This window comes from Micromys minutus (genome assembly GCF_963924665.1).
Source record: "Micromys minutus genome assembly, chromosome: 26".
Taxonomy (NCBI): domain Eukaryota; kingdom Metazoa; phylum Chordata; class Mammalia; order Rodentia; family Muridae; genus Micromys; species Micromys minutus.
In genome coordinates, this window is record NC_137961.1 from 3795356 (window position 1) to 3819805 (window position 24450).

General features: G+C 44.5%; 1 protein-coding gene across 2 annotated transcripts in view; it reads right to left on the reverse strand.

The window, feature by feature from the left end:
- Nucleotides 1-12041, reverse strand: part of SULF1 (sulfatase 1) — a 142951-nt gene extending 130910 nt beyond the window's left edge. For both annotated transcript variants that reach the window (XM_080938578.1, XM_080938580.1), the window contains exon 1: nucleotides 11886-12041. The gene's annotated coding sequence lies outside the window, so the exon portion shown is untranslated. The remainder of the gene's footprint in view (nucleotides 1-11885) is intronic.
- Between the last annotated feature and the right edge of the window lie 12409 nt (nucleotides 12042-24450).

The window sequence follows — 24450 nt, forward strand, 5'->3', positions numbered from 1 at the left end:
CAGGGGATTTGCACTGATTAGTGTCCTGAAATTCTTAATGACCGAAGTGTAATTTCTAGCCCAGTTTTCTTTGACCACTCTGACTGTAAGGAGGGTTTGTAGGACGGAAGGATGGATAATATTAATCTCAGCTTCTGCCATCGTGAGTCTAATAACCCAAGGATAAGGAATCGAAGTCTACGAGGAGTGGCAATGATGCAAAATTTGTGCATATCCACGGGCGAAAACGAGGGCACAGCTTCCGGCGAGGAGAGAGCACAGAGAAGTGCGCTGATGGTTGGGAGGCTTTGGGAAAGATGATTCCACTGAGGTATGAGGGTGGGTATCAGGGTTGGGGCGCACAAGCCTTTCTCTTCAAACCAAGATGGGTGAGCATTGGAGTGTGGGACCATTATGGGAGTCAGGCTCAGCCCAGATTGTGGCGTGAGCAAGCGATTTATGACTGGGGTAATAAGGTGTAAGCTCAGGATGCCTGAGACCAGTTTAGTCAAGAGCATAAAAGGACACGGAGGGGTGCGGGGGGGGGGGTGTGTGTGTGAAAGGGTGTGGCTATCCATCAGTGGAAGCTGTAGAAACAGCTAACGAGCCGTTCTCAAGTAGATGACGTGAAACAAGACCCATCCAACAGAGGCGAGCAAGGTTAGTGGAGACCAGAAAGGGTGGAACTCAGTTCAGAAACAAAAGGTCTGCAGACTGTTCCAGTCCCTCTATCTGTCCAATGCTTTAGTTGCAAGACTATCTTCGCTCTGTTTGATTTGAGACAGTCTTACCATAGACCCATCTGGCCTGGAACTTACTCTGTAGCCCAGGCAGCCTTGAACTTTCCAGCCTCTGCCTCCCGAGCCTGAGATTGCAGACACGGGCCACCGTGTACGCCCACCAGTTTCTTCCTGCAGGCTTAGGGAAAGAGAAGAGCTTGCTAATGGGAGGGAAGAGTGACTGACTAGGTGAAGAACAGAAACAAAAGGCAAAGAAAGACGCTCCATAAAGTCTACAGGTTTGCTTCTAATCTCGCTGTTGGCCGCAGCCCGGCGCCGGGATCTGGGCTCCCAGTGCTTCCCAGGCACCGCCTGCTTCTTTTCCTTTGCCCTAACCACTGCCTTTGCCCGGCGCGTAGTTTTTGTCTCCATTATGTCTTGAGAGGTTATCGCGGAAAGAAGATGCGCGTTTTAGCTTATTATCTGCTCACTGCGAAATAAAAATCACACGAACCAACGAGGCAGCCGAGGTTCAGCTATCCTACAGGCTCCTGACTCAGTCCTAGACTGGATCAGACTGGTTCTGGAATATTAATAGGCATTTTTGGAGCTAACTGGCTAATCAGAGTAAAGGTTGTTAACCATGTACGTTTTCTTGTACTTGTGTTAGGTGGCAGCTGGAGGAAGCGTGAGGCGACCAGCCCTGTGCTCTGCTGCACGCGCTCGCCATCAGTCTGACTTCGGAGCTCGGGTATTAGGTCTCCGCCCACCGCCCACCCCCGCCTGCCCACCCCGCCATGCCGGTGTCTCATCAGCGCAATTGCCAGCCATTAATGGCTTTCAAATATAAACTGTCTCCTGTCAATCATACCCTCATGCCCCGAAACTCTGAGTGAGAAACGGATTACAGGTTCTGAAACGCTAGCTGGCAGATCTCCCAAAGGAACCAAAGTTCAGAGCACTCAGTTGCATAATATAATCCGGGCCAAAGTCCTCATTAAATACTTGACTGGAACCCAAGTCCCCTTTGAGGAACCAAAATGCTGTCTAGTCTCCATGGCCATTGCTATTTCTGCACAGTTTCGTAAACTAGAAAACGCATCTGAAGGGCTGGAGATACGGCTCGGCAATCAAGAGCACAGACCGCTTTTGAGGATAACTACCCTTTAGTTCAGAGCACCACTAGTGGCTCACAGTCACCCGTAACTCCAGCTCCCGGGAATCTGGTGCCCTCTTCTGTCCTCCGAGGGCACCTGCAAACACCTGTACGAGCATGCACACATACACAAGCACACATAATTAAAGAAGAAAATACGCTTTTAAAGAAACATATTTCGATTGCAAATCATGCTTGGTTCAAGCTCAACGTTCCTTTGGTCACAATGCCCCCAGGATAAAGCACAAAAGAATGAAATGACCAACGCGGAAAACAATAGCTAGGCCTGGAATCCACCTACTGTATTAGGTTGTGCTCGCCTAAGGAATGCTCCCTCTGTCTTAAAGAGGCAATTGCAGGATTGAAATAAAATTAATAAAGGGAAGAAGCGTGACTTCTGAGGAGCTAGAAAAGGGAGACTAACTCAGGGCCAGGCGTAGGTGCACAGAAACTTCCAGCCAGCCTGGAACCTTTTCCCAAATCTTAAAATTCAGAACTGTGCTGTATGTTAATTACCTCGATTGGATCATTGCACGTTGTAAATATCTGTTAAATGTCACCCTTGACTCTTCCACATGCCCCAATTAACATTTTGTAAAGAATAGACTTGTTCCGTAGGAAGAAGAGTCTGTGAGTGTCAGTGTCACTGGTCCAACACGTCATTCCTACGTTCTGAAAGAGGTCATTAATCAAGTTGTTCCATGGTAAAATCTGAAGGTTTATGAATTATAACTTCAATATTTCATCTCTTTTGCCTCTGGACTCTCTTTAAATTCTACATTCCTTTCCACCAGCATTATCTTAGTTGAAAGAAGAAAATTATGGGTGTTTTACAGGAGTTTGGTGTTCTGACTTGAAAATTCACTATCTTCCCAAATTTAGAAATACCAGAATTTTACTTGGCCAATCAATAATCTCCTTTCCTTCCTCTCCCTCCTCTCCCCTCCCCTCTCCCCTTCTCCCCCTTGCCCTCAATCTTAGTCTAAGAGGAAATGTCTTTGTTCTGAAAACATAGTTTGGATTCCTCTTTCAAATCTATCAACAAACAGTTAGATCTTGTCAGTATGTATGAAGGTTTTGTCTGCACAAATGTGAGTGGACCACATACATGCAATTGAGCACTCATGTATGCCCCCCTGCGCCCACCACACCCACACACACACATCACACCTACACACACATCACACCTACACACACAGACCACACCTACACACACACCACACCTACACACACACCACACCTACACACACACCACACCTACACACACACCACACCTACACACACACACACCACACCTACACACACACACCACACCTACACACACACACCACACCTACACACACACACCACACTTACACACACACCACACCTACACACACACACCACACCTACACACACACACACACACACACACACACACGACACCTACACACACACCACACCTACACACACACCACACCTACACACACACACCACACTTACACACACACCACACCTACACACACACACCACACCTACACACACACACACACACACACACACACACGACACCTACACACAAACACACACCACACCTACACACACACACCACACCTACACACACATACAGAGGGAGAGGGAGGGAGAGAGGTGCATCCTTCTCTTACAAAGGACTCGGGTTCAGTTCCCAGCACCTACATAGCAGTTTACAACTGTCTACAACTCCAGGTTCCAGAGAAGCTGATGCTTTTATCTAGCTTCCTTGAGCACTGCACGCATGGATTGGCTAAACCTGGGGTTACAGATGCTTGTGGGTGCTCGGAAGCCAACCCCAGTCTCTTGAAGGTGAGCAAATGCTCTTAACCACCAGACCACATCTCCCCCAAATGTATTTATTAAATTGTATCCTATTTGGAGAGTGTGCACTTGTGTGTACGTGAACATGTGTCCCAGCACTCTGCAGAAGGCGAAGTCAAGCTGCCCGGGTGGTTTTCTCCTTCCACTCTGCAGGATCCAGGACGGGACACGCGCAGATCGCCTTTGCCTACTGAGTCACCGCAACCCGACCCGTCTCTCCTTTTTAAGGCTTTGGTTTAACTGGCAACACCAGCATCTCTGCCCGACCTGTCAAGAGAGTCTGGAATCTGGCTTGCTTTAAATAGGGCCCAACACTCGTATTATTAGATGTGTTCAGAGTGCTAGCAGGGCCAGCTATAACTGTCTCTTCTCTTTCCCCCCTTCCTTTTCTTTTCCTTCCCTTCCAATTTGACAGAGATTCCATTTATGGTACAAATGCAAGTCCTGAAGAGTGTCAGCCTGTCAGCCAGACAATTCTCTTCCACGCCCAGTGATAGGAGAAACACGGACCTTTGTACAGCTGCAGTGTATCACGATGTGTGACATCACTTCACATTTTAAAGACAAGGAAACTGAGTAAAAGAGAAGGTAGGTAAATTGTTCCCTACATGGCAGCTCATAAATCTTGGACCTGAGTCGTATTCCAACCCATCTGCATATGGCCATATTCAGCCAACCTCAAGGTCTAACTCCTCCAACAGGGGGCTCTGTTGGCACCTTCTTTATTTAGTTAGCACTAATAACAAATACTTCTCACAAAATTCTCTGCGCTGCTACAGTGTGTGTGTGCACACATGTGTGTATGTATGTGTGTGTATATGTGTATGTATGTCTGTATGTGTATGTGTGTGTGTACATGTGTATATATGTGTGTGTGAGTGTGTATATGTGCATGTATGTGTGTATGCACATGAATGTGTGTGCTTCCACACACAGTGAACCTGGATATCCCTTTAGAGAAAGCAGGGTCCCCTTGGTCATTCTGCACTTCTCTCCGCACACAGAACACACCTATGCACACAGAAAGTTCTCAGCCAAGGTGATGATTTCTTGCTCGAGTTCCTTTTGGGCTCCAGTTCTGTTTCGGACACCCAGAGTGGCTCTTTGTTAGAACATAGAAGCCACAGCTAGAAAGTGGATTCCACTGTTTCATGGTGAGTACACTCTTAAATCCCCAGAGTAAACCCAGGGACACAGAGAAGAGTTGGCAATTCGTGGGAAGCCTGGGGTATGCCACATAAAAACTAGTACTTATCCTGTGACTTTACTATCTGTCACGTTCCAAACACCTTCTTTGCTTTGACCAACGTGACACTCTCAGGAGGGAAGCGCAGAACAAGATCTGTGAGGGCCTCTCCTCCTGCAAGAGGAAAGCTGAACTTTCCCAAATCCTGGACGCTGCCAAGCCCATCTGTCCAGGATGTTCGCTGTGCACAACAGGCAACCCTCGAGTTGAAGGTTAAGGAGGCGCTGCACAGGCAGGAAGCATGTCATTTCATAGAAAGGTGGATGAGCACTGAGCCGTGTTTGTGGAGCACATATTAAAGACAATATTCACAGGCTCACGCTTGTAGAGTGTCATCCATAGGACACCCTCAATCCAAATAATCCTTTCCCTGGCTCACATGATTCTTCCGAAGCTCACACCTTAGGACAAGTACTAGGACTTAACATGGCAAGCGATGTGACTTGAATTTATAACATTCTGCCCCAGGAGTGGAGCAGAGAAATGAAGGCCCCATTCAGGTTCCACTTTGTTTTTTAGGGGATGTTATAAGTGCCCAGAAAAATGGGTAGTCACATAGACTGGGTGGTATTAGGGCTGTTTTCATTAAAGAAATAAAGGGTTTTTCCAAGTTTTTGAAACATTCTGTTTGTGGGCTTTTCTGTGGCTTATGAAATGGAAACCCATAGAGGATAACAAACAAACAAATAAAACTCAAACCAAACCAAAACCACCAGTTCAGCTCACTACAACCACAGAACCACGCTCTCACAGTTACAACTTGTCTATCAGGTGAAGATTGGGCCCATGGCAAACTAAGAATTGGTTAAAGCTTAAAACAGGAGAAATAAAACAAAAGCAAAGCTACTCGTAAGGAGAGAAAAATATCAGGGCTGATCTCTCGGATTATTTCAAAATACACAGTTTTAAAAGGAGACTTATTTTTGTTTCTGTGCATTAGTGTGTGCATGCAATTCCCAGTGGGGCCAGAAGAGGGCATTAACTCCCCTGCAACTGGAGTTACAGGGAGCTGCAACTGCTGTCTAGGTGTTGGAGCCCAGGCCCTTGGTAAGAGCAGGAAGGGCAAGGTTTTCACTTTGAAAATATATGTAGCCTTTTATAAATTAATAAAATCTTAGTACATTATTAACTGGGAATACAGGAGCCATACATTTTAAGGGCAATGTGGCACAGTTTAGCTGGGGCAACTGAAAATGGCGTCAGGCGAAGAGAGAAGTCCGAAGGGAAAGGGGATTTGCAAGGGGCGGAGCCTCTAGTGTTTAGTAGGGCGGGGTTGGGGTGGGAGGGGATGTGTTGGGGGCAACGACTTTGGTTTCCTTCTGTTTCCTGGCCCACTGTAGTGGCAGCCAGGTGATCAGAGTGGAAAGAAGGCCCTTTGACCTTTCCAGGCTCCTGAAAATGTGTGGTGACCATTGTCCTTCCACAAGCACATTTTGCTATGTGGAATACAAAAAGTGTATGTGAGAGAATGTCTCGCTCAGTTACACTTCCTGAAAGAAGGTACCAATGGAAGATTCCCTGTTCCCTGGAAGTCATGGAGTTTGGGAACAAGCGACTGACTCGGGCCGACTGCATTTAGCTTTGTGTTAAGTTTGCTTTAGAGGCAATGATTCTCTCTCCTGCAGACATGTTGTTTTTCTTAACCAATTACTTCTGGAAGCCTGACCTAAGTCCTTTGTTTATTTGGTCTGGTTTAGTGTGTGTGTGTGTGTGTGTGTGTGTGTGTGTGTGTGTGTGTGTGTGTGTGTGTGTGCTCGCGCGCATGGTCTGCCTGTATGTTTGTAAATCACTTGCTTACCTGAATGCCTGAAGAAGCCAGAATATAGCACTGGATTCCTAAAACCGGAGCTACGATGGCGCGAGCCTCCGCATGAACACAGGAAACTGAACCTGGACCCTCTGACAGAGCCGCCAGGACTCTGACTCCTGAACCGTTTTTGAAGCCCTCTTGGTTTCTTTCTAGATTGTGAGCCAAGAGAAGGGATCTTGGAGAATGATCCGCTTCGGCTGCCCTTGCTCTTTATTGTCCTTAGTGCTGAGCTCAGGACCTTGCTCCTCCGAGCGCCATGCCCTGGCTCAGATCCTCACAGATCCATCGATAAAGTTACTTCTAGTCCCTCACGGCCCAAACTACCTTTGTCCTTCCACCCCTCCCATCCCCAGTCCTCCTGCCTTTGGAAGTGCTGACTGAGTAGGGCACGGGATGACATAGAATAGGTCTAGACCCTGAGTGCACCGCACTTCCCATGGTTGCTAAGTATCGAATGGTAGCTATGCTGTGATATATTAATATATGTGACATGTTTTATTTACAACATTCTAAGGGAAGTGCCCCTGTATCCATCTTACAGACACTTAACTAACCACTGAGTTCAAGGCTGCATAGACAACTAATGTCATCTCTGGGCTATAACATGGGCTCGGAGTATCCAGATCTACAGTCACAGTTGGTATTTTCAGTGACAGAGGAGCTGGCCGTAGGTGCAGCTCCTGTCAGAGTCACCAAGGAATATTGAAATAGATGGAATTTTTTTTTACCTAACTATCTGAACTTGGGACAATAATTTCACATTTAGGATCCCTAAGGGCTCCTAAAATAAAACCAACTGAGTTTCATGCTTGTTCCTCCTTCACAATGGATGGATGAGGAGGAAGCACTTGTGTTGGCCCAGGCTCTGACGGGGACTACTAGAAAGAGCCTTCAATGTCTGAGTGTCTCTGTGAGTTGGTGAACACATATAGTGTCCTTTGTGGAGATGAACGTAAAACAGGGTAGTCCCTGTCACCTTACCTGAGGAGCCAAGGAGGTCAAATAAACCAAATAAACCACCAAAGTGGCAGATAAAATAAAGCCAGTATGCCAGGTACAAGGTATAACTAGCTAGCTAAGGACCAGCAGAAGGCTGTCATCAGTGTGAGCGGCTGGGGGCTGGGAGAACGGAGGGACCAAGCTCAAACTCTGAAAGATGAGTAAGTAGGTGTGGGTGAGCGAAGTGATCCTTTCCATACACAGGCTTTTGGACGGAGAACCAGAAAGAACTATGCGGCCTTAGGGTATAGCTCAGTGGAGAACCCTTGCTCAGCACACAGAGGCTCGGGGTTCCATTCTGAGGCCCCCAGAGCAGCATACATGATAGGAACTCACTTCCCACTCAACAAGGTTGCAAATGGGGGGGGGGGGTTGGAGAGATTGCTCAGTGGTTAGAGCACTAGCTGCTCTTCCAGAGGTCCTGAGTTCAATTCCCAGCAACCACATGGTGGCTCACAGCCATCTGTAATGGGATCTGATGCCCTCTTCTGGCAAGTCTGAAAACAGCCACAGTGTACTCATAAACATAAAATAAACAATTGAATAATAATTTTAAAAAAAAGGTTGCAAATGATCAGGATGAAGAAACTTTGAAGCTGTGGACACTGATGTGGTCGCTGTAGTTGGAGGCAAGATTTTACTGTTGTGGGGTGGGGGTGGGAACATGGCTGAAAAGTCAGTGGGCCAGCATATGAAGGTGTAGTTCAGCGGAGGAATTGCTTTCTGTGCAGCACAGTCTCAGAGGGAAATGGAGACAAAGAGGACCGTTGCAACAGCCCACATGTAAGAGAGGCACTGCATTGGGGCAGTAGCTGCAGGCCAGATGTGGAAGATATATTAAAAGACTCTTAGGATTCGATGACAGATTGGCTGTAGGGAAGGGGAAAATGTTGGGGTGGAGGGGAGGAGGCTGAGGGGAAGTTCACGGGCTTTCTCCTTCCTCCCCAGCACAGAGAGACTGAATTGAAAATATTTCTAAACAGGAAACATTTTCAGGCATTTTTTTCCCTGCAAAATACCTTCTTTTGACTCCCCCCCCCCCCATGGGCCTTACATAAAGGTGAGTTGATCATATGGCCTCATATTTAATTTTAGACAAGAGCCTCTTTGTCCCAATGTCAATAATGACAAAAAATACGAATATTTAGGGCAGCTTATAAAGCTGAAATCCCCTTAAATTCGACCTAACACACAGTTTTGCACACAGAAAAAAAAAATCCAGATGTCCCAACAGGACCCATTAGGTGGCCTGATTCACATGGCAAAAGTGTGTGTGTGTGGGGGGGGTATCCAATGCTATTCACACGTAGGTATAGGAAATTCTCCACTGACTAGAAGAGCAGAAATTTCAAATCCCAAACCTTATTCTATGCACAGGGAGTTGGGAAAAGAGCGTGACACTTGTCACTTGGCTGAACCATGACAATAGTAATAGTGGTTACAATCTGTCTGATGGCTCACGAAGTTCCCGGACAGACAGAATACAGACTCTCATTTTAGTATCTCGATGAAGGTCCCTGATCGGTCTGTCAAGACCCTAATTAACGTACTTCATAAGACCCTCCATTATAACAATGAACTGTGTGACTTTCATGAACCAAGTTTTCCATCCGCCTCCCAGAAAAGTCACCTCCCTTCAAATCTAGGTAGGACACAGCCACAGGACACCTCTCAGGTTATTTCAGAGAGAGCCCTGTGTGTTCAAACACTCCTGCAGCTGTTACAATCCTGATGGGAATTCCCGTGTGTTAACAGCAGAGTGTTGTCAGGAAGAGACCAAATGTCACACCGAGGGATGTGGAAGTCACCACAGATAAGTCTCTTAATGTCTGCCATCTGGAAAGGGCAGATCCAGGTTTTGACAAGAAATGGGAGATTGTCCCGTGGGAAATGTCTTTTGAGTTAGTGCTTTCTGGTCAGCGAGTTATAGTTTACATTGCTTTGTTAGGGAGACGAAAAGTATTCAAGGTATGAGTTTACTATGATCCAACACCCAGTTTCTTGTTTGCACCCTGCTGCCTTGGACAGGTGATCCTTTGGTTGGGAAAAGGGAAGTCTCCCAATATCATCTACCTCCTGACCAGCCAACTTGGTGATCGGTTTACAGGCACAGGCTCATGGGGCCTCAGTGAGACTTCCCATTCATAAGCAGAACCTTGTCCTTGTTAGAATACCATTGTGGGACATGGTGAAAGCCAGCCCAACAGCAGGACTTTATGTTGTCCAGAAGTAACACTACAATAGTACCAAATGGCCTGGGCAGTGAGCTCTGGACCTGCTCCACGCCGTAAGGAGCTCCAATTCTGATATGATGGGAGATATTAGTCTCCCTCTCCCGATTCACATTTGAAACCTCAGTTCCATAGCAAAACTAATAAGGAATGAATGGAATTCCAAACGGCTTCAGTTTACGAACTAAGTCCTATTTCACTTTGGTTACGTAATATTAGGGCTCAGAGAATGCTCAGAATGCTAGTGAGAGAATGCTTTTCACTGAAGATGTCCAGACCTTGGTCACAGGACATTCTAAACAACAAACACCTCAGCCCTGTACAGGGATACTGATTTTTCTCTTACCTTTTTTTTTTTTTTTTTTTTTTAAGGTGATTATTTAAAGTCAGCAGCTCCATGATTACGAAAATATAAGACTGAAAGCTGTAAGCGAGTGTCAGAGACCTTAAGTCAGATCATGGAACCGCTAGCATTCATCCTGTTAGTCTACCTGTTACATAACCCCTACTTACAAACAGCCCAGATGCAGTGTGGTGCGCAAAGGGTGGCCCAGGTTGGATTGCTCTGCCCAATTCGAAATCCCCTTAGATCAAGGTTCTTCCATAGTGGAGGTTTCTCAGAAAGCAAGTCAGCCCCTGAGGGCAGTAGAAATAACCCAGACTCACCCATCTTGCTCAGACACTTGAAAAATAAAAATACCCTTCCAATCCCTCAGAAAATAAGGCACCAATTTGAAAGGCTTTTTTTTTTTTAATGACAAAAGACGTAGCGTGTAATGTCCCTTGTTCTATTCCATTCAATTAAATCCTGGTGGGCGACTTTTTGGCAGAGCAGTTAGCCACACATCAGATGACAACTCACTCACTGTTGCTCGGCACCGGATGACCATTAATTTCCAATGACTAATTTGTAATTAAAATCTTTTTGTTTACTTGTTTATAGCCAGGGCTGAACATCTATTTACATTTAATTAACACGGTTTTAAAGCCTATAAATGCAGCGACTTTAATGACCCATCCCAGATATGCTACTTTAGTTTTCCTCACTTGTAAAACTCACACACAGATCTGCAAGTGAATTACATCCATCTGCTGCTCCTGCAGCTGCAACTGGGTATGATTTCCTCCTACCTCCCCTGTTTGCTTTGCTTCCAGCTCCAAGCGCCAGTGTTTCAGAGCCGACTCAAAGACTGCACCGACCGGAGCCTGCCCCTTTCTCCTAAGGAGTTCCCAGACTCAGGTCTCCAAAACTGATTAAAGACCACTCTCGCTCCATCCCCCAAACGACCCAATCTACCTTGCACAAATTCGGTTAACAAAGCGTTTCCGACTCTGCCGGCTGGTTACAGACCCTTGGAAGAATCTTTTCTTACTGAGGAGAACGCAACAGCTTCAGAGTGAACTCTTTAATGGTGAGCGATCTACGCCCACTCTTCTGCGCCTAGAAAGGGGACCTCAAGGGACCCGGGCTCCCAAAGGCAGTTTCTTCGTTACACCTTCAAAAGCAACGCACGAGAAGCCTTAGCGCTACAAAGACAGCCGAGCCGGAGCTCTGTGCACTGTTATCTGTCAGCCCCACAATAGCTGTATTGATGGAACGGCGAGGACCGGCTTTGACAAGTGTGCTGGGTTAGCACTGCATTCCAAACTACGGCGAGAGAGAGGGAGGGGAGAAGAGAGGAGAGAGGAGAGAGGAGGAGAAAGAGAGAGAGAGAGAGAGAGAGAGAGAGAGAGAGAGAGAGAGAGAGAGAGAGAGAGAGAGAGAGAGAGAGAGAGAGAGAGAGAGAGAGAGAGAGAGAGAGAGAGAGAGAGAAAGAGGAGAGAGGAGAGAGAAGAGAGAAGAGAGAAGAGAGAGAGAGAGAGAGAGAGAGAGAGAGAGAGAGGATTGATTTGGTGTCTTTTACTTTACCTGAAAGCACTGCGTTTCTCGTGGCTGCTGCAAATGAATTCCTCCTCCTCTTCCCCCCAAGCCAAGTATTCGGATTTGCCTGCAACTCTCACTTGGAGAAGACCACACAGCTCCAGCAGGGCAGCCTTCCTTCTCTTAATCCCCACTCGAATGTGATGACACACACTAACCCCAACCATCTGTTGAAACACGTCCTCAAGCAACTCAGCACAGTGCTGTGTCAAGACAGGCTGCCCAATCCAATGGCTGGGGCTGAGAGTCTCGCACCGATTGGAGGCGGAGGGCTGGGCAGGGACGGGGAGGTCGGAGAACTCCCCAGCCAAGTAACCTGAGATTTTCGGAGAAAGGACTGCTAGGAGAAAAAAAAAAAGAGGAGGAGTGGGAGGTGCGGCGGGGAAGGTAGAGCGAATGAATTATTCTGGTGGCCAGTTGTGCGTTACTTTTCACAAGTCTCTGCGCTCCGGGGTGGGTGGAGGGGATTCTCGGTGGGATGCCCGGGAACACTAAAAATCTTTAGAGCTCATCTATTGAGGGCAATGTCCTCAGCAGGCCGCTCCCCCCCATCACCCCACAAGAGATAAAAGATTCTTCTTGTCATGCTGATAAAGTGTTAAATGTGGGAGTAGTTTGCACTGAAATGTGACATCTACATTTTGAAATCTAAACTCCTACCTCCCTTTGATTGGGGGAGGCCGCCCCCGACATTCCTGGAAGGGCTGGGGGGGGGGTGTCGCAGCTTGGAGCCGAAACTTCTTTTTCTCACTGGGCTCTTCAGGAGTCTCCCCGGCTAAAGCAGAGACGGTCAATGAAAACTCTACCTCTCGAAAGCAGCTCACGTTTTCCTAGATAAAGGTGGCTTTTAATCACTTCCTACATCCACAGCCATCTCTGGATCACAGCGCCCGGTACTAGAAGACTACGCTCTGCAGTTATTATTTTTATTGGTTTCTAGTTTAATTGTGCTTATAACATTCACGTAGCCCAAGCACCTTATTAACAATTTTGCTTTGGAATGTCTTCGTTTTGGGGTATTTTAATGCATCCCTGTGTACTTTTTTTTTTTTTTCAAAATGTTGCTTCTCTGAATTGTTCTTATAAAAGTAATTACATTGATAACCTGATTCAGAAAAGTATTACGTTTGTTACATATCAGACGATATTGAGAAATAAATTCATTACTTAAAAAAAATCTTATCCTTTCAAAAATTCCATCAGACATCCAAGGAATTTGAATAATCTTAAAGAGTAAAGAGGAATTTTAAATGCCATCTACGGCCTAACTGTGCCTGTTGGAAGCTAACATTTAAATATTACACCTTTTGAGGTTTGTGGTGAGAAAACAGATCACTTATGGGGGTTGGAGATGGGAGTGGGTGGGAGGGAGGTTTAAACTTCCCCAAAGCCTGAAAAATACAGATTACAAATAGGTAGCTGATATTTGGCATACCAATGTCATAAAAAGAATTTTTTTTTCAGTCACAAGCAACATTGGCTGATTGGGTTTTTTCCTTTGCATGTTTCTGTGATGTTCTATTAGGATGTTTGCAGTTTTCTCGGGGTGAAGTTTCCAAGGCACAGAGGAGAGTTTTTGTGGAGTGGTATCTCCCCTACTGTGTCATCAGGAAGAGGGGAGGGGAGAGGGTGGGGAAGTGGGAGCTTCCCAGAGTGATTGTAAGGTGTCTGCTTAGAATGTATCACAAATTCACCAAACTACCCGGGACTCCTAAGTCCAGATACATAAGCAACAGAGACATTGTCAACCATGCAATTGGCAGGACAGGCCTAACGCTTCCCTGGGGCACCATAAAAATTTTAATAGTGCCAATTACTGTAGGGCAATTTTATTCTGTCTTGTTTTTGGAGGAGTGGGTAATAGTTAATCCAGCCAGACCTCAGTCTGGAAATCTGGATTGCCTCAACGGCGTAGATGGGAAAGACCCCCGGAGACATTATTAAGCCACTTTGCAATCTCTTAAACTGTAAGTTGAGTTACAAAAGTAAAACTTAAGAAACCGTCAAGGTGTTAAACCAATGCTTCTACCCTAGGCTTGCAACGTCCCTCCCAGCAGACAGTTCCCAAGGGGCCCTGCCTCTGACTTACATTATTGTTTGAAATGCAAAAGAATGCGAACTTTTCGTTCTAAGATCCACTGTAGACCTTTCCGTTAGATTTCTGCAACTAAATATTGTTTTTTTTTTAAATCATTTCAGCTATTTATCCCTGTTAACACTTGTTTTAAGTAAAAAGTACAAGGAAACCACAGATCCTGGCCTACGCTTGTTTGTGCCTAGTGGCTGGTGGCGGTAAAACTAATCACCACAGCGATGTTTTTCTTCTTCTGAGATGTTTTTTGTTAGGGAAAATCAGCTCAACCCCAACCCTGAGGCTGGTGCTGCAGGCTAAGATCCCGGTTCTCTGCAGCCTGCCTCCCTGCCCCGTGCAGTGCCTGCTTAGAAGTAAAGAATTTTCCATTACTCCCCTGCTTTCTGCTTGCCATCTGCAAACAGTTTATTTTTTTTTTAAGGGATAAAAAAAAAAAAAGTGAAATTGATTCTGCCTTGAAAGATCTAAACTTAAAATACATTGTATTTTAAAGGATGATGTCCAACATTGTAAAGTCAGAAGGAGCAGGATGGGGAGCTCTGTGCAGAGTGAACTGCTTCACCCTAGAAACTGAGGCAGGACGCTCCTAAAATGAAAGATTAATAGGTAACGGTGATATCGAGGAATGGCCCCTCCTATTTTGTTCCCACAGTTAAAAATGTCCCTTTACTTATTAGCTCCAATTAGTTTCCATGGTAACCGACCAGCCCTTGCAAACCCGGCTTCATTCACTCATCTTTGTCTAGACTAGGCTCTCCATCCTTCTTCCCCCACAGATGGTAGTTTAGCCGAGTCTGTATCTGTAGCCCTATCTCTCTCACACACACAACTGGCTCATGAGGGCCCACACTCACGGGGGTTTTTTTTTTTTGTTGTTTTTTTTTTTTTTTTTTTTTTTTTTTTGCTTGCACAATGGTGGCCAAGGGAGAAGGGAAGTGGCGTTTAATCCCCCAGCTCCAGCAAGCGCATCTGCTGCTGCATTAATGTTGGCCTCTCTTGGTTATTGTTTCTTCCCCTTCTTGTTCCATTATCAGCTGTTCGCTCCTCATAACTTCTTTTCAGGGAGACTGATACAGTATAATAAAAACCTCATTAAACAGAAACACCTATCAGAAAGCCCTACGCTACCCCTTTTTGTGGAAAGAACTATTAAAGAGAAAAAGAAAAAAAAAAAACCCACTTGTTTGTCATGCCTGAGAAAAAGAGAACAAAGCCAGCATCAAGGTTTTACCAAGGGGAGGGGAGGGGGAGGAGCCTGGGTCACTCTCAGAGCATCCTGTGTCTTGTTCCCTGATGATGCCACTTGGCCAGGAAAACCAACCCAGTCATCAGGGAGGCTGAGAGAGGTGGGCTGGGTGGGAAAGGGGGTGACCTCTACAGAGAGGCTCAGCTCTGAGACAGTGCCGCAGGTGAACCACACAGCTACAATCTAAAACATCAGGCTGTGTGAGGGAGCTGGGAGGTGGGTGTCAGACCAGAAGGAAAAAAACCTCCCAACAGCGCTTCCAATTGTGAGAACTCAGAAAACCATGGATATGATTATTAGGAAGGATATATATATATATATATCCTAATATATGGTTGTTAGGAAAAGGATGAAGAGAGTGGGGGAATGTGGCCCATGGGGGTACGGTGAGGCCTGGGGGAAAGAGAGATGCCTCTGGGGGAACCATGTTGGGAGCCCTTCCCCCTGAGGGACCAGCCACATGACTGTATAGTACAAAATAGTTTATTCAGGTCAGGGGAGGAGTTAAGAGGGTAGTAGAGGCAGAGAGAGAGAGAAAGAGAGGAGAGGAGAGAAGTAGAGGCCGGCCATGAGCATGTGGAGTGGGGAAGGAAATGGGGAGAGGAGGGACAAAGGGGAGGGAGAGCAAGAGCACAAGAGAGAGAGGAGGGGGCAAGCAGCCCCTTTTACAGTGTCAGGTCACTGGGCCAGAGCACACCTGGCTGTTGCCAGGTAACTGAGGGGTGGGGTTTACAGAATCCCAACTATGGTTATTTGACTTCTTTAGGCACAGCTCAGTTAAAAATAAGCTTAACCTTATGTTAAGGGATGTGGAAAGATGGCTCGGCAATTAAGAGTGCTTGCTGCTCCTGCAGAAGACCTGGGTTCAATCCCCAGAACCCCTGTAGTTGCTGTCAACTTCACAAAATTCCAATTTTGGGGATATGATCGCTCCTTCTGGCCCCCACCAGCACCAGACACATATGTGGTACACTTAAATACATACAGGTAAATCATTCATAGACATAAAATTATATAAATAAAGTAATTAACAAAATAAAACTTACTTTGTTTAAAACCCACTATTTTATTTATGATTGTGTGTGTGTGTGTGTGTGTGTGTGTGTGTGTGTGTGTGTGTGACTGAGTGCCTCAGAGTATGAAGGTCAGAGGGCAACTTTGTAGAATAGATTACGTCCTTCCTTTTCCAGGAGCCAGACTCAGGTCATTACCTTATGTAGCAGGTACCTTTCTTGCTCTTGCCAGATTCAAACCCAATGTTAATTTAGTGTTTTTCTGCGGACAATCACCTTTGTAAATCCACAGAGGCAGTTTAGCAGCCAAGCTTTCGTACTGGCCATATTTAATATCGTGAAAATTATATTTCTCCCTAGCCCGCTGTTTTTCTGACCCTGGCTTTGATGTAAAAGGGATGCTTCAGAATGTGAACACTGGGGAGGTGTTTTAGTGAGCTGAGTGATTGGTATGCAAACATGAAAGCCGGGTACTGAGGTTTGAATGAAACGGTACCCAAATGCTCACACCTTTGAATGTCTCCCCCCCTTTGGTAGAACAACTTGGGAAGGATTAGTGTTTCTCTCTGCTGTCCACTTGTGGGTCAAGATAAAAGCTCTCAGTTGTCCCTGCTTTACCTTTGCTCTGCCATCACTGCCTCTAACTCTCTGAAACCGTAAGCCACCAATTAAACCCATCTTTTTATAGGTTGCCTTGGTTACGGTGTTTTTATCACAGTAATAGGAGAGTGACTGAATCACCTGGGTTTGATCTTCCAGGACCATGTAAAATAGCTGGAGCCTATAGCAAACGCATGGAATCCCAGCACTGGGAAGAGATTGCAGGGAGCATCCTGGGGAGCATCCCGGGGGCTCCCTGGTTACTCAGTCTGGCAAAATTAGTGAGCTCTGCTTGCCGTGGGACCCCTATTTTTAAAAAAGAATGAGAGAAGACAGAGAGAGAAAGAGAGAGAGAGAGAAACAAAGAAAGAAACAAAGAAGGAAGGGAAGAGAAAAACAACCAAGGAAGATACCCAGTATCAATGTCTGGCCTCCATCTGTACATAAATACACATGAATAATTAGAAATAAAATGTCCCCAAATCTAATGCAATCTCTTCGCTTTCTCTTCTATGCACCCCCCCCCCCCCACTTCTTATATTTCTGGACACCAAATCCAGGCCTCAGCATTCTGGGAGCATTGGTTCAACAGTGAGCTGTACCGCAAATTTGGTGTGAGTTGGAGGCTAGCCTGGACTACGTACAAATGGAGGACAGTCTGGGCTGTATAACGAAATCCTGTTTCAAAATGAAAACCAGAGCATGGGATTGGCTTCTGAGATCTGAGTGTCAGAAGCAGAAATACAGTGCGTACCCAAGAAGCTCCTTACACCGATGGAGTCTTTGCTTTGCTGAAAGCACTCCTGAAAATGTGTGTGTGTGAAACAAATGGCAAAGGACATGTAAAGTCTCACATCACTAGAAACATAGGTAACCATTAGCCCATGACATTTATATCGTAGTGTATCCACAGATGTGCTTCAAGTCTTGCAGCTAGAACACAGCCTGCAGTTCTAAATTACACAAGGCTGCACAGCCTCTGGCCCTTTGTTAATCTTCTTCAGCTTAACTTCACAGCCTTTTCCACATTAAGAGGAGAGAAAACAATTGCTTACCATATGAATTCACTGTGCTGTTGACACCAGTACTGGACTCAGATTTACAGGGGTTGTATGGTTTGTTCTTGGTAGATCATCCTCAAGCTAGGGGGAGGTTTTGTATCTTTGTTTGTTTGTTTATTTTTGTTTTTGTTTTTAAAGATTTATCTTATGTATATGAGTACACTGTAGCTGTCAGATACACCCAAAGAGGGCACTGGATCCCATTACTGATGGTTGTGAGCCACTATGTGGTTGCTGGGAACTAAACCCAGAACCTCTGGTTAAGAGCAGTCAGTCTTAACCGCTGAGCCATCTCTCCAGCTCTTTGTCTTTGGTTTTAAGGGCAAAATATTTCTATGTAGCCTTGGCTGGCTTGGAACCTGCTCTGTAGACCAGGCTGGCCTAGATTCCTCTGTGTCTACTGGGATTAAAGGCATATGGTACAATGCTTACAGACAGAGGGTTTTATCCATGAAGCAGAGCTTCTCCACCTACACAGAGTTAATTAGACTGAAAAGTGTGTGTAGATGATTTTTAAATTATTTGAGGAGGATGAGGTGGGGTGGAGAACAACTTAGGGAAGAATGACCCACACACTAGATAATTCAGTCCAAATTGTTGGGTTTCATAGAATTATGGCAATATAATCCTAAATGTCTTAGAAATCAATTCAAAATCCATTTTGTAGAGAGTGGTTGTCTCTGTTAGGGTTTTACTGCTGTGAACAGACACCATGACCAAAGCAAGTCTTATAAAGAACAACATTTAATTGGGGCTGGCTTACAGGTTCAGAGGTTCAGTCCAATATTGTCAAGGTGGGAACATGGCAGCATCCAGGCAGGCAGGTACAGGAGGAGCTAAGAGTTCTACTTCTTCATCTGAAGTCTGCCAGTAGAATACTCACACCCAGGCAGCTAGGATGAGGGTATTTAAGCCCTTCTCCACTGTGACACACCTACTCTAGCAAGGCCACACCTCTTAATAGCTGCTCCCTGGGCTGAGCATACACAAACCATCACAGTGGTGTTGGAGCCCTGGGCTTTAGTTCCCATTAAAGCAGAGTATTAATGTGTGAGAGGTAATAATGGAATTTTAGCAGTAGCATCCTGAGGTTTGGTTACGTTGACTTGCAGGTGTGGTTGTAGGTAAATGGACAGGAACATAAAATCTGGAAAGTCAAGTTGTCATCTTTGCTCTGCAATGTGTTTATTTCCTAATCAATGTTAGTAATGTGGGTGAAAGCAGAAAACTGGGCCATGGGTTTAACCTAGCATTAGACCACTTGCCCAGCCACTGTGAGTTTCCAGATTCTATCTCTACAGCGTGGGGCAGATAGCAGCCATGGGCACTGGTCAATGTCTAGAATATATAGTAGGAGCTTTAGGGAGTGGAAGGGATAGTAGACAAAACACCCCAGGAAGGCATGGGGGTGGGGGTCTCTGAGCCATGAGCCACGGGCAGAACACTAATGAGCTTCAAGAACTAATCTATTAACTCACACGTTTTTCTCTAAAACACAAGGTTACAAAATTCAAAGCTGCAAACATTCTCTTCCAATAATCATGTCTTACCGTGGTTGTGTTACATTACTGAAGGAGCCGGTGTGAACTCGCATGGACAAAATATCTTCAGGTGTGTAGTACGTCTTCTTTAAGCTACCAGAGTGATTCAAATGTGTGGACATCACTATGTGGGTCAGAGAGCTTTGTTTCATAATTACTGGACAAAGTGGTATTTTCTCATGGCTGGCCGTGCTTTCTCATAAAAAGTGGGACAGATCCCAAGAGACCTCATCGGCTTGTCTAACTTTCATGTACACTTTTCATATATGGGTTTAGAGGTTTGGGGACATATCTGGGAGATAAATGCTACACAGATGGTTTTTGAAGCAATAGGCATCTGATCCTGGACTACATCCTTTTCCTTCTCTGGGTCATATGGCAACTTGAATGTAGGGCAAGGATATGCCCCAGTTTCTTGCTTAATGGCTAAGAAAATTTTAAAAAGGTTTGCAGCTTTTCATTCAGGGACACATATACAAAAATAAAGAGTTCACAGCTTTCCTGACACTTGCCTGAGAGATTTAAAAATATGAAGCTGAGCTTCATATGAGTAGAAAAATGATGGTCCAGCCAATAACCAGTCAAGCGATACAGCCAAGGGGAACACACAGAGCAAAAAGAATGGAGCAGGAAGTCTGTTAGCATAGCGCGTGGGAAGACGAGATGAGAGGGTCTTGAATTTGAGACCAGACTATGGAATGCCCTTTTCCTAGGCCTCCAAACCAATTAATTTCCAAGTCATGACAGTTTGGGGAATGGACACTATTTTGTCCTTTGCATCTCTTCTTTTCAGACTCAGCACACGTGTTGACAGGTTGTCACTTTGTCTGTGTGGGGGGAGGGGAGGGAGAGAGGGAGAGAGAGGGAGGGAAGTAGAGGAAGGGGGGGTGTGAGGAGAGGGAAAGAGGGAAGAAGAGCGAGAAGTGGTGAAGGAGGGGAGGATGGAAGGAGGAAGGGAGAGAAAGAGAGTTGTGAGGGAGTTTGACTCAGTGTCTCCTGTAACCCCCAAGTCTCTATGAACAGGGTATAGTCTTGAACTCCTTACCCTCCTGGCCCTACCTCCCAAGTGCTGGAATGACCGGAAGATGCTACCACTGGGGCAAACTAATTAAGTCATATAAAAAATTTCAGTACTTGTAGAACACCTGCCTTATAGCACATGAGGATTCTGCTTCTAGCTACAGGAGGACCCCATTTGCCTGAGATTAGGTAGCTCTGGACACCATTTCTGAGCACACTTACCTTCTGAGAGTGCAGCCCTTGGAAAGCAGGCTTGGCAGTTTGACCTACCTGCTCTTCTTACCCTGAGCACGGGAATCTGTGAATTGGGAGTCTGGGCTCATTTGGTAGAATGTTTGCCTATCCTGTAGGAAGGCTGTGGCCGGGCAGATCTGCAATCCCAACACTTGTGAGGTGGAGCCTGGAGACTCAGGTCAGAGTTATGGGCTGCAGCAAGTGTGTGCTGTCTACCACAGAGCCTGTTAAAAAATTGAAACTTAAAAAAAATACATATAAAGGAAAATAATATATGTCTGGAGATAATATGTCTTCTGGAAAGTAAACATTCCAGAAGTTCGTGAGAAACAGACGGAAAGCAGCGGCCCACACAAAATCACTATTATGACGGTCTTCATGATGAACACAAGAGCTCACAAATGCAAAAAAAAAAAAAAAAAAAAAAAAACCTGCCCTCAATTATGAATATTTAGTGGTTCTGAATTTTCTTTATTGTTGTTATTTATTTATTTATTTATTTTAATGTTCTTTTAAACAAGTGACAATGTTTGGCTGTTTTGTGGATCCCATGTGAACCCCACAATCTGAATAAAAATTTAGGTTGTCTTAGGTTCTTTTGAAAAGATAATCAACAAATCACTGTCGTTAACTTACTCCTAAGAAAGTCATCCTTAGTCATTCACAATAGGCCATGAAAAAAATAAACCCTACGTAAAATAATAGAAAACGGGTTTCCTCTTGATAGTCATACAACGCAGTTTGCTTATTCTGCTGACAGCCACCGGCTTTTTCCCATGGCTAAGTTCCCCAGAGAATCTGCAGAAAGGACAGTCACAATATTTTTGCATTTAAAGGCAAATTTGTCAAGTATTTTTTCAACAAATCTCTCTTTAAAAAATAAATTAGGACACCCCTAAGCTGTTAACTCTTTCTTATGCTAAGCAGTGCTTTCTGGTTCAACTGAACAAAAGCTTTGCTTTCAAGTAAATATGTCAGAAGCTAACCCGGAAGCGGTTTCCTTCTCTCTGCTCTGCACCAATACAGATCCCTAATTAATAATTTAATTACTTCCAATATCATCTGTTACAATACTAAAGCCAGAGGTCCTGAGATAACACTGATCTTTCAAGGTTCATTACCTCTGATCTTATTTATTCTGAAAACAAAATTAGTTACCACAATCTTCCTTCCAAAAGACCTTTGGGGATTTTTTAAAAATTTCATTTAATGTTCTCCTGTTAAGGAAAGCTCCCTAAAGGCTTTTGTATTTTAATAAATGATAAAGATAACATTTTTTTTTTTTAATTTGACCATTTCTCCCCCTAGTCAATCACCAAAATGGATAGCTTGTTTTTCCAAGTTCTTACTATTCTCAACATTATAATGACTAATAATCTTGGCAATCCAGGTTTTTGTCGTGTTTACTCAGCTTAATATTTTAAGCATCACAAAATGATGACGAGGAAGGTCCTAACTTTAGCTCTGGTTCATAAACAAGGGAATTGAGGTTTAGAAATATAGAGAGCTATGGAAAATTTTAAACATCTAGCAAGATGGAGATCTAAACATGAATTATTTTCTCCAAAACTTATATCACTAATGAGTTTCTCTTTTTCTCAGCACTCTGAATTCTATTTGTGAGAATTTTAAGGTGATAGGGTCATTCACCCCAAGTCTCTTTCACCGACCTATGTCTCCCAGCCCTCAAGTTATATAGAGAAGTTTTTTATAAATGTAGAAATAACTTCTGATTTTTTCACTGAGATGAGACTAGGGTGAGCTCTCAAGGAATGGTCTGTTACATACGGAGCTCTGTGAGTTCAGGGTCAACCTGGTAAAGCAGGGAGTTACAAGCCAGTCTAGGTTGCACCATGAAACCCTGTTTAAAAACAAAACAAAACAAAAAAACCAACCAACCAAACAAACAAACAAACAAGAACAGCAATAACAATAAAATTTCAAAAACAAACGGGGGGGGGGGGGATGGAGAGAGAGGAGAAGAAATGACCCCTGTGGTCTGTGTGGCTTGCATTCAGGACTAGGATGGAGTTCCCTCATCAGCTAACAGCAGAGAAACCAGCATGTCTACCTATTTCCAACAGTTGCCAAGAGATTGACCTCTGTGCCTTTCGTTTCTCCCAGCCGATACATTTTCTGTGGGGCCTAATAGATACATGTATTTGATTTTTAAAAATGAGGCAAATAGCCCCATGGCAGTCTTGAAATGGCATCCCTAATCAGTCATTTCCAACTTCCTTAATTGGCCCCAGGGGAATTTAAGTGGACAAGCCTTATTTTCTCAGAACAATGCCAAGCATATTTGTCTGATGCTTCCTTTGAACCACGATGAGTTCTAATACCTAAGACATGCCTGATAACAGTGTAAACCACTGAGAGAATCCAATTATTGGATTAGGAATTCGATTTAAAGGAAGCCAAAGAGGAAATAGAAATTGCTTCAGCATCTAAAAAGTTATGGGGTTTTTATTTTTCCCCTGAAATATTTCTGAATGGTTTTCCAAAATAAGATAAAGAAAATTTGTTGTGCACTGTACCATGGCTTTTATTGACTGAGTGTCTACATTTCTTAGGAATGGGTTAAGTTTATTTATTGGTAACTAGGCTCTCCTAAGGAAAATATTTGGATAATCATATAAAAAAAAAGTCTCAAGAGAAAATATACATGGGGAATGATTTTCTAATTATCCACTGAATCTAAGAAAGTCTGCAACTGGCCATAAAGTTATGAAGATATTTTCTGAAGAGTTAAATTGGTTAAAATTCATGCTGGTTAAATTGGTACTGGGGAGATGGAGGGAGAAGAAACTTAAAATCAGCTAGAGTAAATGATCTGAATCCAGGGGGACTTTGTTTTCGGCGATGGGTCTCTCAAGGGTCAGCTAGCAGAAAGTGCCTCAGATCACAAAGCCTACAAGTGACAAGAAAGCGTTTGTAGTTCATTGTTCTGAGAAGCAAACTGTTCAAGGGACAATGTAGAGTCCTACATCATTCCTTGAGATGCCACCGCTACCTGTAAACATCAGAAACCTAGCCCATGTCAGAAGCTATAGCCACCAGCCCGGCTAGGAAAAGAGACAAGCAGGAAAATGCAATGGGTTCCATTTAGTCTGTGTGAGCCTCACTAAAAGTGAATTCAATGTCACAGCAAAATCAGAGAGGACATGGAGGTTTGGAGCTGTGGCAAGAACACGTCCCCAGCCCGGACGAGGCCCAGGTTTCAGCCATCACTGCCAAATGAGACATAACTTGTAAAATAAAATAAAACAGACGCAGTCCAGACTCCAGGGACAGGAAGAGTCATCAATTTAGGAACATTCCGAGTCCAAAGCGCACCTGACTCCCGTCCTTGTTTAAAGTGTAAGACTCCTAATTTGAAATAGACTTAAAAATCAGTGTGAAAAGTTTGGAGTTAACATAGAATTTGAGTGTTCTAAAGTGGAAATGTAAGGAGGCAGATCCTCATAGAAAGTCCTGAGCCTGTGTAGAGAAGGTGCTCACTTGTGGTCTTTGTTGGAAATGTATCTGATTTACAGTAGGTTTTTTGTTTAGGTCCATTAGGCCTCCCATCCTTGCTCAACAGTAATCACAACACTGTTCTAGAAGCAGTGGGAACAGGAGTCCAAAGAGAACCAAGCCAAGCACACTCTCTATCATTACTGAGAGATGATTTTAAACATGAATTAACCTAGTGATAAGTTAGCTATGCGTTTAATTAAAAAAAAATTAGCAGCCTCCTACATCCT